A 13293-nucleotide genomic window follows, 5' to 3' on the forward strand; every position below is an offset into this window, starting at 1 on the left:
ATAAGAGTGATAAACAACAGAGGTTTGGTGCAGTCCTTCATACAGTAGGGATATTCCTACCAGAGGCCCACACCATGTGCTCTGAAAATACTAAAAAAGGCAGTGTGTCTCCATAGGTAGTTTAATCCAATGTGATGGCCATCCTTTTTCTACTCTGTTACATGTTAGCTCTAAGGAATCTCATAAGCTGCCAGAACAGCTCTCAACTGGACCTTTCCAATTTTTTCCTTTAGTCAAGTATGCCACCTATTTTTAGATACTTCCCCTCTCCCCAATTCTCACTGAGGATAAGAAAATAAATGCATGAAAATGTGCCCAAATGATAGTCTGCTTCTGATGATATATGTGCATATCCTTTCTATCAGTCTGTTCAGAAAGGGTGACCTCATGAGCCAATATCCTGATGGAAGGTATAATACACCTTTGGGATATCAGAAAATTAAGATGTGGGTGCCACTATCATTTATACTGACCCTCAGTCAACTTATATTTTGCAACTATAAATATAATAATTGTTTGATGTACAGTTTATAATTAGATCACAGCCATCAGTGACATGGTTATTTGTTGTTATAGCAATATTGACAAAATTATGCCTTTGGCAGTCTAATTAGAGGAGCACGTTAGGTGACCCAGCTGGCATTTTCAATATGTTATCTAAAAGGTAAAATAAGAAGACAAATCAGAGCTGACTTAATGAAGTTTCTGATCAGAGGCTGCTCTGAAGACAGTGAGTTACTGACGAGACAAAGAGGAACTGTTGACTCATGCAGGCTTCTAGAAGACAACAAAAGGCAATGGAATACTAGATTCAACCTGATTGTAAGGGATATCAATGAAAGTTTCCTTTCTCTTCAGCAGCAGAATCCCAAAGTCATAGAAGGTTAGCTATAAAAGAAGCCTGAAGATTACCAAGTTTGGTGATATTCAAGTGGGAGTACTTGCAAGTGTTTTTTTTTTTTTTTAAATCTGGTAGACTTTTGCGAATTAATCCCTCCCCAATATTAAAGTATGCCTATGGTCAGGGGACATATCCTTACTCCATTTGAAAATCATGACTATAAGGAGCAGCAAATATAGGGGCCTAGATATTAGATAGACCTCAATTAATGAGGGCTGTGTAACTCACCAGATGTGTAAACTTGCTGAGTTTCTTAAATTCTCTGAGCCAACTTCCTTGTTTCTAAGTCATGGATAATAATAGAATATAGTGTAAAATTATGTGCTGAAGATAAAATCAGGAAAAGTACTTTGCTCAGCATCTGACACATAGTAAGTACTCAATAAGTATTTCATATAACTTGTGATGGCTGATTTTCTGTGTCAACTTGACTAGGCTAAAAGATGCACAGAGAGCTGGTAAAACATTATTTCTGCCTGTGTTTGTGAGGGTGTTTCTGGATGACATTAGCATTTGAATAGATAGGCTGAGTAAAGAAGATGCCCTACTCAATGCAGTGGGCATCATCCAATCTATTGAGGGCCTGAGTAGACCAAAAGGTGGAGGAAGGGTGAATTTGCTCTCTGCTTGAGTTGGGACATCATCCTCTCCTGCCCTTGGACATCAGCACTCCTGGTTTTGGACCTTCATTCTCAGATTGGAATTTATACCACTGGCTCCCCTGGTTCTCAAGCCTTTGGGTTTGAATGGGGACTACACTACCAACTTAAGGATGGCAGATCATGGGACTTCTCAGCCTCCATAATCACATGAGCCAATACCTTGTTGTTGTTTTTGTTTTGTTTTGTTTTAAATATGTTTCTTTATTGATTTCAGAGAGGAAGGGAGAAGGAAGAGAGAGAGAGAAACATCAATGATGAGAGAGAATCATTGATTGGCTGCCTCCTGCACACCCACTACTAGGGAACGAGCCCGCAACCCAGGCATGTGCCCTCGGCTGGAATCGAACCTGGGACCCTTCAGTCTGCAGGCTGACACTCTTCCACTGAGCCAAGCCGGCTAGGGTGAGCCAATACCTTGTGATAAATCTCTTTCTGTGTATCTGTATCTACGCTACTAGCTCTTTTTCTCTGAAGAACCCTGTCAAATACATAACTCTATTGTTATTATTATTGAATGGGCTGGGCAGTAGCTATCCAGAATGTTGAAGCCTGAGATACAGGGGTGGAAATGACTTGCCTAACATTACCCAACTTGAGTCTGGACCAGATTCCAGGGTTCAAGATGGTGGTTCTAGTGTTCTTTAGGCCACACTGAATTTTTGCATTCTGAAAGCTAAAGGATAGCCAGATGCAGAGGAAATGTACTGGTCTAGGGGTCAAAGGCACATTTAATTGTGCCTCTTAACATCTAATGTTCCATAACTATGACAATGCATTGATTAAGGATTAGAAATCTGCAATTATTGCCACCTTACCAAAGCTTCCTTTCCCAGGTCATTCAATCCATGTTCCATTCTTTTTGAAACTTTGACCTTTCTCACACCAGAATTTGTTATGTCAGTCTTCTATTATCTGAGCATTTCATTAGGGATCAGATGCTAATATTATATGATAATGTATGTGTGTGTGTGTGTGTGTGTGTGTGTGTGTGTATATATATATATATATAATTAAATATATATGTATGCATATATATTGGGTGTATGTATACTTATACAAAAGATATAAGAATAGATAAACCTTTTGGTTAATTTCTTTGCCTATGGTCAGTGATATTGTTCTTGTTATTATATATAGTTATAGCTTTAAAAAGTAATAATAATAAGAAGAACACACACATGCTTCTGATAGAACCTCAGATAGTACCTCTAAATATTAAAGTATTTTTTTAAAGTTGAAGAGCTGTAAATACTGGTTAAGTATCTTCTATGAGTTTTAAAGGACAGTGATAACTTATTGCAAAGCCTGTCATTCAAAGGAAAAACAGAATTTGAAAGAAAACATGTATGAATACATTCAAGGTAAAATCTAGTAAACCATTCTTAGCTTGTCTTCCTTCTCACCATCTTTTAAAACAGAGTATTTCTCGTTCCCTATCGCTTTTCCTGTATTTTTGATAAAATGTTTTTATTTCCACCCATATCTCCCTCCCTTTGCTTCTGTCTCTGTGTATCTCTCTTTCCTCCTTCCATCTTAATTTTTTGGGGATGGTATGGCAACCTATGAGGTCACACATACATTCACTTGCCAGATAAAGTCATGTGCACTTGTCTTTCCTCTTTTCTCCTACTCAGTTGCAGCCCAGAAACCTTAGTGTTGACCTTTTCCTATTCTTCCTGATTCCGTTTACTGGTATCTCTCCTGTATTAGATGGGATTCTCCAGAAACAGGACAAATAAACATGGCTAAGAAGTCCCATGTTCTGCCATCTATAAACTGGGGCACAGGAAAGCCAATCGTATAGATTGCAGTCTGAGTCTGAAGGTCAGAGACCCAGGACCATAGAGGACAGGAGACTGATGTACCAGCTCATCAGTCAGGAAGAGAGTAAATTCAACTCCCTCCACCTTTGGTTTCTATTCAGGCCCTCAACAGACTAGATGACACTTACCCACATTGGAGAAGGCCACCTGATTTACTCAGTTCATCTACTCAAATGCTAATCTCTTCCAGAAACGCACGCAGAAATAATATTTAACCATTTACCTGGGCAGGCTGTGGTCCAGTCATGCTGACACATAAAATTAACCATCATGCCTGAGCCCTGGTCCAACTTCCCCTCATGGTTGTTTACCACCTTATCCATTCCCCAAACTTTCCTCCCCAGGTCCCGATTTCTGTTTCCAATTCATGCCAACAACCACCCTTCACCTTCTGATTTTCTCCTTTGTCTGGCTGCTTAAATTTACATATCTTATCCTGGACTGAATATCCACTCTGATTATCTCCTTAGGGTAGCCTCCTAATACACTTTCCCAATTATTCACTACTTCCTCCATTTTTGGTCAAGCTTTTCACAACCCCCATTTTTTTCCCACCACAGAACTAATCATAATATAGAATAAAATTGTATTATAGAATTTATTTGGTATAATGAAGACAATTGATTATGCCTTAGCCCAAATTTCAAACACAGGTGAGTGGAACAAGTTATAATTTGGCTAGAGAAATAACTATAGTTGTTTTTACTCTTTATTTTCTTATAGTAAGTTGAAAAAAAACTCTCCAACCTGAGAAAATATATGAAAAAGGGTTTTAAACTAATTTTCTTCTGTTTATTTGCTGTAATATTCTGCCCCTTTTATGATTTCCAACAAATTAATTTTTTTTTTAATTTCTATGGAGAAATAGGAGGTATTTTGGTTGGCTTTTTTTTTCCAGTTCACTGAAAATTGCTTTCAGAAAAAGCATGTTTTGCAGAAACACTAATCAAAACTCTGTCATCTACAACAATAAAAAGAAAGTCAAAAATAACATGGACAAAATAATTAGACAATAATTTTTGTAAATTACTGATTCAGAGACAGGATAACTTGCATAGCTCCCCCTTCTCTCTCTCTCTCTCTCTCTCTCTCTCTCTCTCTCTCTCTCTCTCTCTCTCTCTTTCTCTCTCTCTAATTAGTTCATAGGTATTGAACTTTCACAATTGTAAAATCAATTCCAATGTATTTATAATTTTTTGAATACTATATTACTGAGCAACCTCAAGAAGACTGAAAAAACTGGAAAGATTCAATTCACTATGAGTCATCTAAAGGGGCCAAAGAATTACGCAGTCTCAGATTCATTTCTCTTTCACTTTATTAAAACAAGCTCAATCACAGACAAATGGAATCTTTAATCAGGAGTGAAATTTCCCCAGCCAAATCTTCTGCTGTCTTTGTTAACTAAATATGCAGAATGTCCTTTAAGGACAAGAAAGACATATGTGGACATGATGAGACTGGGCTACACCAGAACCCTCTCCCCAGCATGTTCTGTAATCCCATCAGTGGGTAAGAATCCGAGTTCCACAAAGCCCTGAAATGTATCTCAATCCCAAACTTCTCAATTCTATGGTTTTTTAAAAAGATCTCTTTCAAGGGCATGCACTGGAAAGGAAGAGACTGTGTCCTCCTCCCAGTCTATGAAAATTAACTATTTTAATCTGCCAAATCTCTCCAACTCCATGGAAATAAGTCCCAAATTGAGTGAGGCAACACTAGCTCTTACTACTATCATCTTGGATTTATCTCATATGGTCATAGATGATTCCTTTACTCATTAATTAAACAGACAGTGAGAGCCTACTATATACCAGGCACCATGCCAACTACTTGGTAATATGTTGGTGTGTAAAACAGGTATGATACTCTTCTGAGGCTCCAGGGAATGGGTTAGAGGCCCACAAAGCTTTTTCCCTCCTGATGATTCCTCTTCTCACTTTTGCAGATGCCAACTTGTTTTCAATCTCTTCAGAGCCATTGCTATGCAGTTTTTCCTTCTTCCTGTTTGAAAGCAAAAATAATTGCAGGAACTTCAGCATTCTGCTGTGAATGTAAGGAAAAAGATCAAGAGAATCACAAAGATGCTGGCCCTGACATTGTTTGAGCCACTGAAACAACACCAGCAACTATACCTCAGGATTTGTTATATGAGAAATACACCCATCTTGTTTGAGCCAATGTAGTTGGATTTTTTTGTAACTTGTAATCAAATGAAATTCTTATTGATATATTGCCATTGCCACTATCACAGCCAAAACTGCCTTTTGCATCTTGGGAGTTTAGAGAATCTTTCAATTCCTACACTGTCCAAGACAAGATTGAAAAACTAACTCCAAAATGTTATTTATTCCTGAGGAAGTTACCAGCACATAAGGACTCTCCTGGTTGTTTGGTTCCCATCCACTTTTACTCTGGTTGTTTGCCTGTGGATATTTATCTAAATCCCTTTGAAGGACTGGGTGTGAGAGGTGAGACCTATAGCATGTGTAGGTACTCAATCTCCAGGCCAGTGGAGTGAGAGAGATGCTAGCTCACTTCAAATAACATAATGGCAACTTACTCTAAAATTCCTTTCTAGAAGAATCAAAAAAACTCAACAGGCCAATAACTAAGGAGGAAATTGAAGCAGTAATCAAAAAACTTCCAGCAAACAAAAGCCTGGGGCCAGATGGCTTCACAGGAGAGTTTTATCAAACATTCAAAGAATAACTGAAACATATCCTTCTCAGACTATTCCAAAAAATTCAAGAGGGAGGCACACTTCCTAGCTTAGCATTACCTTAATCCCAAAACCAAATAAAGACACTATAAAGAAAGAGAATTGCAGGCCAATATCCCTGATGAACATAGATGCTAAAACCCTCAACAAAATCCTAGCAAATCGGATCCAGCATTACAGTAGAAACATCATACACCATGACCAAAAGGGATTTATTCCATGGATAAAAAGATGGTACAATATCCACAAATCAATAAACGTGATGCAACACATAAACAAATTGAGAGACAAAAATCACATAATCATAACAATTGATGCAGAAAAGACATTTAACAAAATCCAACTCTACGCAAAGTGGGAATAGAGGGATCATACCTCAACATAATAAAAGCCTTATATGACAAACCTACCACCAACATCATACTCAATGGGCAAAAACTAAAATCATTTCACCTAAGAACAGGAATGAGACAGGGATGCCCACTTTCACCACACTTGTTTGACATAGTACTAGAAGTGCTAGCCATAGTGATCAGACAAGAAGAAGAAATAAAAGGCATCCAAGTTGGAAAAGAATAGGTAAAATTGTCATTATTCACAGATGACATGAAATTGTACTTAGAAAACTCTAAAGACTCCATCAAAAAACTACTAGACTTAATAAATGAATTCGGCAATGTAGCAGGATACAAAATTAACACCCAGAAATCTATAGCTTTTTTTATACACCAATAATGAACTCACAGAAAGAGAAACTAAATAAAAACAATCCCATTGCAACACAAAAATTAAGGCACCTAGGAATAAATTTAACCAAGGAGGTAAAGGATCTGTACTCAGAAAATTACAGGACACTGAAAAAAGAGATAGAAGAAGGCGTAAACAAATGGAAGAATATACTATGTTCATGGATTGGTCGAATCAACATCATTAAAATGTCCATACTACACAAAACAATCTATAGATTCAATGCAATCCCCATTAAAATACCAAAGGCATACTTCAAGATTTGGAACAAACTCTTCAAAAATGCATCTGGAATAAAAAAAAGACCCCAAATAGCTGCAGCAATCTTGAGAAAGAAGAACAAAGTTGGAGGGTTCACAATACCAGATATCAAGCTATATTATAAAACCACTGTTCTCAAAACTGCCTGGTACTGACACAAAAACAGACATATAGACCAATGGAACAGAACAGAGAACCCAGAAATCAACCCAGTCCATTATTCTTAATTAATATTTGACAAAGGAAGCAAGAGCACACAATGAAGTCAAGACAGCCTCTTCAATAAATATATAGGGGAAATTGGACAGATACATGCAAGAAAATGAAACTAGGCCACTAAATTACACCATACACAAAAATAAACTCAAAATGGATAAAGGACTTAAACGTAAGACGAGAAATCATAAAAACCTTAGAAGAAGCAATCAGCAGCAAAATAGCAGACATTTGTTGTAGCAATGTATTTACCAATACGGCTGCTAGGGCAATGGAAACTAAGGAGAAAATAAATAAATGGGACTGTATCAAAATAAAAAGTTTCTGCACAGCAAAAGAAACCATCAACAAAACAACAAGAAAGTTCACTGCATGGGAGAACATATTTGCCAATGTTATCTCCAATAAGGGTTTAATCTCCAACATTTATAAGGAACTCATACAACTTAATGAAAGGAAGATAAACAATCCAATCAAAAAATGGGGAAAGGACCTAAAAAGACACCTTTTGAAAGAGAACATACAGAAGGCCAGGAGACATATGAAAACATACTCAAGGTCACTAATCATTCAAGAGATGCAAGTCAAAACGGCAATGCGGTATCATCTCACACCTGTCAAAACGGCTATCATCAACAAGTCAACAAACAACAAGTGGAAAGGATGCTGAGAAAAAGGAACCCTTGTGCTCTGCTTGTGGGAATACAGACTGTGGAGAACAGTATGGCATTTCCTCAAAAATTAAAAATGGAACTCCCATTTGACCCTGTAATCCCACTTCTAGGAATATATCCCAAGAAAACAGAAACACCAATCAGAAAGGATATATGCACCCCTATGTTCATAGCAGCACAACTTACAATAGCTACACAGCCTAAGTGCCCATTAGCAGATGAGTGGATTAGAAAACTATGGTACATCTACACAATGGAATACTACACTGCTATAAAAAAGAAGGAATTCTTACTGTTTGCAACATCATGGATGGAACTGGAGAGCATTATGCTAAGTGAAATAAGCCAGTCAGAGAAAGATAAATATCACATGGTCTCACTCATTTGTGGAGTATAATGAACAACATAATCTGATGAACAAAAATAGAACCAGAGTCATAGAAGCATAGAATAGATTTTCAACCTATGAGGGAAGGCAGGTGATGAGAGGGTAAGAGATCAACCAAAGGTCTTGTATGCATGCATATGAGCATAACCAATGGACACAGACGGGGCAGGTAGTGGAGTGAGGGCATGTGCTTGGGGTTTGGGGCAGCCAGGGAGGGGTCAATGGGGGAAAAAGGAGATGTATATAATACATTAAATAATAAAGAATTTAAAATAAATATATAAGTAAAATGCCTTTTCTTTTTTACTAGACCTTTTTCATTATCATTTAAACATACTATTGCCCTCCTATTTTATAAAAAAAAAATCTAAATTTTACTAGAGTACAAATCTCCAACTAAAAGTATATCTATTTTCCCATTTATAAAATATATAGCTATAGCTTCAATTTCTACTTCTTTGTACTATTGACTTCTCAGCCCACTCCAATCTGGCTTCTGTTTCTAATACCTAAACTCTAGCATTAAGTCTCCAATGACCTTCATGTTGCCAAGTCAATGAAAATGTTCATATCTATCCTATTTGAACTCTCAGTTTCCTTTGTACATAGGTTTCCACTCTTGCCTCTAGTAACAATCTCTTGCTTGCCTTCCATGTCCCTGTACTTAATTTGTTTTTCTTCTGATTTATTGTGAGGCTGCTTTGCTGACTTCTCCTTGACTCAGTATTTATGTATAGAACATCCTCAGGGCTCAGTCCTGGGCCCTTTTTAATTCTTTCCCAAAGTGATCTCATCCACTCCCTTATCTTCAAATACTATCCTTACTATTGCAGGAGATTATTTCAAAATTGTACCTTCAGCCCAGAGTTTTTCTGAGATACAGACTCATAGACCCAAATGGGACACTTGAATGAGTATAAGAATCTCAAATATGACATGCCCCCAAATAAACTTATTGTTTATAAAGACCTTGCCCCAAAACTGCTTATCCTCTAGCATTCTGAATCATTGTAAATGGTACCAACATATTCCCAGGTGCTCCAGTCAGAAAGGAACCTGTGAACCATCCTTAATACTTCCCTGTCCTTCAGTGATTCTGGCCCACTCCTACTCCCCAAAATTAATCACAAATCCAGTTGCCCTGCTGTGGAGAGTGGCTACAGCGTTTGCACAGGTTCAAGCCTCGGACTGACTTGTGGCAAAGCCACATACAAGTCCCAGCTTGGAGGGCAAAGCCCTCCCAGCACAGTTATAGCCAAAAGGCTATGGTTGTAAGCTTGACCTTACAGTCCAACCCTGCAGTCCTAGGTTGCTAAGGGATGTGGGCTGCAGGGGGTGCAGCAAGTGCTGCCTAAACAAGGTTTGATAGAGTTCAGAGAATGGCAACAACAGGAAAGAAGCAGATTTGAAATTCAAAAGAACATTGTAAACATCTTGTCCTTGTTTTGCTTTGTGTGATCTGACTATAAAATAAAACTTCGGCTGACAGGTTGTGGCACTATCTCTCCATCCGAGAACAGTGTCCCATCTAGCCTCACCTGTATTCTCTTGTCTGTCTTTAATCCTTCACAGCCCCTCCTCCCTGGCCGTGCTGGACGCAGTTTACCCAGCCTCCTACATCTAAGTGCTTTCCAATTTAAGTAACCATCATCTCTCTCCTGGACTCTTCAAATTACACTCTACTAGTTTCCTCTAACTCGCTTTTCCTTGCCCCAACCATGCCCCAAATCATTCTTCTATTGAAACCATTTGATGGTTTCTCAGTACTGAGTATTAAATCCAAAATCCTTTTTTGTATTACCTAAACAAACAGGCTCTTTTTGCCTCTAGATATTATATATGCCAGAAATGGTGTTTCTTCCAGACTGTGCACAGCCAACGCTTACTCATCTTGCAGGTATGAGCTTAATTGCTGTTTTCTTAAGGAAATATGTCCTGATTAAGTTAGAAATAGATTCCCTATTTATTTTCATAGCACCTTATGATTTCCAATTACAGGACTTGTCACCATAGTAATTAAATACTACTTGTATGATTATCTAGTTGGGAGACCTAACTAAATAATGTACACTTTATGAGAGTTCAGACGATATACATAATTTTCTCACTAATGTATTCTCGATGGCAAGCAAAAGGGAATAGTAGTTGCTCAATAAGCTTTGTGGAATGCATAAAATGAGTTTTATATAGTTCTAGTTTTAAGGCCTCTATTGGCTTACTGTTGTGTTCACAGACATATAAGATTTTAGTTATGGCTAATTACTTATGTTTTAATTATTATAACTATTTAATCATGGTATTTACTTAATTATGATATACTTATATTTCCAAAGTATTTAATTATAAAAATGAATATATTTATATGAACTAAAGGAAGTCCTGGGTTTTCTAAAAAGTTAATTATAAAGTCAGAATTTCATTGTTTTTGAAGACTACTGGCCAAGAAATTGTATTTTTTTTAAAGGGAGGGGTGGAAGTAAAAAATTGACTAATTCAATAAAATTGGTATGTTGGCCATCAACATTCAAAATATATCAGAATAACATCTCTCATTTTTTTGAAACATTTTCTAAGTTGAATGAAATTTTAATTTCAAATCTAGAGTTGTGAGATTAAGAAGTTGGAGAGTGACACTCCAAAAATTTCCTCTAGTAACATCCTATATAATAAAAGCCCAGTGACCATAATGGCAGAAAGACCAGAATGACCACTCAACCAGTCACTATGAGGTGCACTGACCACCTCTCCGTACTTTTCCCCAGCTGGCAGGATCCAATCACCAATGGCAAATGGGGACCCTGGGTGGGTAGCAGGGGATGAGGGTGGTGCCAGGCCAAGTCCCTCACCCCGCCAGTTGACCCACACACAGAGGGCCACCTGTGGCAGGGGTGGGGCCAGGGAGTGGGTGGGAACAGCCAACCTCTAGGTCCCTCCCCTAGCTGTCAGGCTCCCATCACTGGATGATGGAGAATGGGGAACTGGGGGGTGGGGGGTGGGGGTGGGGGGGGCAGGGCTGGCTGCTGGCAGCTGGGGAAGATGGCCCTGATCGCAGGCTAGGCCTAGGGTCCGTACCCGAGCACTATTTCGTGTGCCAGGCCTCTAGTTCTAATGTAAGGACTTAAAGGCCAGTCTGTGTTCCTGAAGTCCATTATAAATATGTATGGGAATAGAATGATTAACATAAAATGAGAGAATATGAGGGAAACTCCTGCCAAAGAGGAAAAATACTGATGAGGATTTAAATTCTGAGAAAGTCCAGATTCTCAAGGGTTCTGCTCTATTGACATAAGAATATTGGGCAGACAGAAGTAAGAGGAAGAAGTAATTAGAGCAGAGTTTTCAACCTTGGCACTATTGACATTTTGCGCTTGATAACTCTTTGTTGCAGGGGCTGTCCTGTGAATTGCAGGATATTCAATAGCATCTATGGTCTCTCCCCAATCAAAGCCAATATAGTTCTCCACCCTGAAATAGTTACACCCAAAAATGTCTCCAGACATTGCCAAATGTCCCCTGGGGAGGAAAAATTGCCACTGAATTAGACAAAAGTGAAAGGGATTTGTCAATTCAAAAAAGTACAAAAGGATACAGTTTTTCTATCATCCACTGGTTTATTTATATATTTACACTTTATTTTTTTTTTATCCTCACCGAGGATATGTTTATTGATTTTAGAGAGAGGGGACGGAAGAGAGAGAAACACTGATATGAGAGAAAAACATCCATCAGTTGCCTCCTATACGTGTCCCAACTGGGGATCGAACCACAACCTAGTTATGTGCCCTCAAGGACTCAAACCCGCAACGTTTTGGTCTATAGGAGGATGCTCCAACCAACTGAGCCACCTGGCCATGGCTCACTGGTTTATTGATTCATATGTTCGTTTATTAGACAAGACACAGTACTAGACATTGTGTCACAAAGATGAGTAGAAAGCCCAGTTTCTGTTAAGAACTGAAAGTCTATTGAAAAACGAAGAGGCTACTGTCTTAGAATATATCATGGATTTGCAGTTATGTGAGACATGCAGTTATGTAGGTTTTAATGCATAGAGAAAGTTACCCAAGAAAGGCCCTAACCATGCTTGAAATGCACAGTACACCTGGTAATGGGACCATAGGGTATTAGCATTTAGCATCCAATTCAGCTTCCTAAAGCATCCTCCTGACTTGCATCAGTTAGAGAACAAAAGCTACTTTGCCCCAAATCTCTTCCTGCCAGGTTTCCTGGTGCAGACCGGCTCCGTCCTTTCATCCTCTGCATGCACCTGAATCCACAAGTGAGGAAGAACCCATCTTCCTGCTGCTTGCTTCTCAGAGGCACAGTCCTTGAGACCCTGGCTTTCCCCCCAGTATTCCAGAGTGCAGCTCAACCAAGCTCTGTGGGGATCTAGAAGTAGGTGCAGTGGCAATAGTGGTAGCTTCCTGCCCCCTGAATGGAAGCTATGACACTGTGTTCTTGAACTCAATAGGTCAGCAATGGACTCCTAATTCCACCATCCTACTCTGAGAGAAGCAGCAGCGTTGCTGGCAGGCCAGGTAGCAGTATTATTCTGGAACTTATTCTGAAATTTTCAATCTGTGCCTCTAACACTCTGATGAATATGTATGGGACTGGTTCCTTGAATTATAACTCTCACACTGCTTAAAACATCTAGAGTTCTGCAAAATGAGGCCTGCAACTCTATACAAAAAAACTGTAATAGATCACTAGATCTATCACGCACTGTGATCACATACCCCAGTACGGAAACAGATCATAGATTCTTCAGCTAAGCACCAGATGAAGAATTTGGCTTCCATTTAGGGGCCATGCTGCATGAAAAATATGTTTGCTTATGTTTATGTGTTATTGAACTGCTCCTTGGAAAAATATAAGATTTCACTATAAGTACAGTGC

General features: G+C 38.6%; 1 pseudogene; it reads left to right on the top strand.

Moving 5' to 3' along the window:
• The first annotated feature begins 3996 nt into the window (after positions 1–3996).
• Positions 3997–13293, top strand: part of LOC118675709 — a 30861-nt pseudogene continuing 21564 nt past the window's right edge.

Source organism: Myotis myotis, unplaced genomic scaffold (genome assembly GCF_014108235.1).
Source record: "Myotis myotis isolate mMyoMyo1 unplaced genomic scaffold, mMyoMyo1.p scaffold_m19_p_2, whole genome shotgun sequence".
In the NCBI taxonomy this organism is placed as follows: domain Eukaryota; kingdom Metazoa; phylum Chordata; class Mammalia; order Chiroptera; family Vespertilionidae; genus Myotis; species Myotis myotis.